Here is a 441-nt window from a genome sequence, read left to right as displayed (position 1 = left end):
TTTTGGTCTCTGTAATGGCAGAACTAGCCACACGTCCACCCACACGCGCTGAAACAAAACTACACAACCCGTGTGAGTTTCATGAGCTCTTGTGCTGATGCATAAGAAAAAATTATTAACTTTTTCGGTACTAGACTGGTTCGACTGGGAAATCACATATTTTGGTTGGGCAGAGATATATAATCATCAGTTCATTGCATGCATAATTTTTGAAATTTTTCTGTGATTAAAGTGACAGATCATTATTCAATATATAATACAACCGTGTAGTAAGTATTTTAAATTATTTGAATTGTAAACTGGATATTTTTGGAGGGGTCTAACAAAAATCTTGTATCACAAGAATCGCAAATTTGATATTAAAAGGTTTGACGTTACTTGACAACCAAAAACAACATGAAGTTGTGATTAACACTAATAATAAATAATACATACCTCAGT

The sequence above is a fragment of the Triplophysa rosa genome, linkage group LG11 (genome assembly GCF_024868665.1).
Source record: "Triplophysa rosa linkage group LG11, Trosa_1v2, whole genome shotgun sequence".
Lineage (NCBI taxonomy): Eukaryota > Metazoa > Chordata > Actinopteri > Cypriniformes > Nemacheilidae > Triplophysa > Triplophysa rosa.
The sequence above is the reverse complement of the archived record's forward strand: the minus strand, read 5'-3'. Positions refer to the sequence as shown.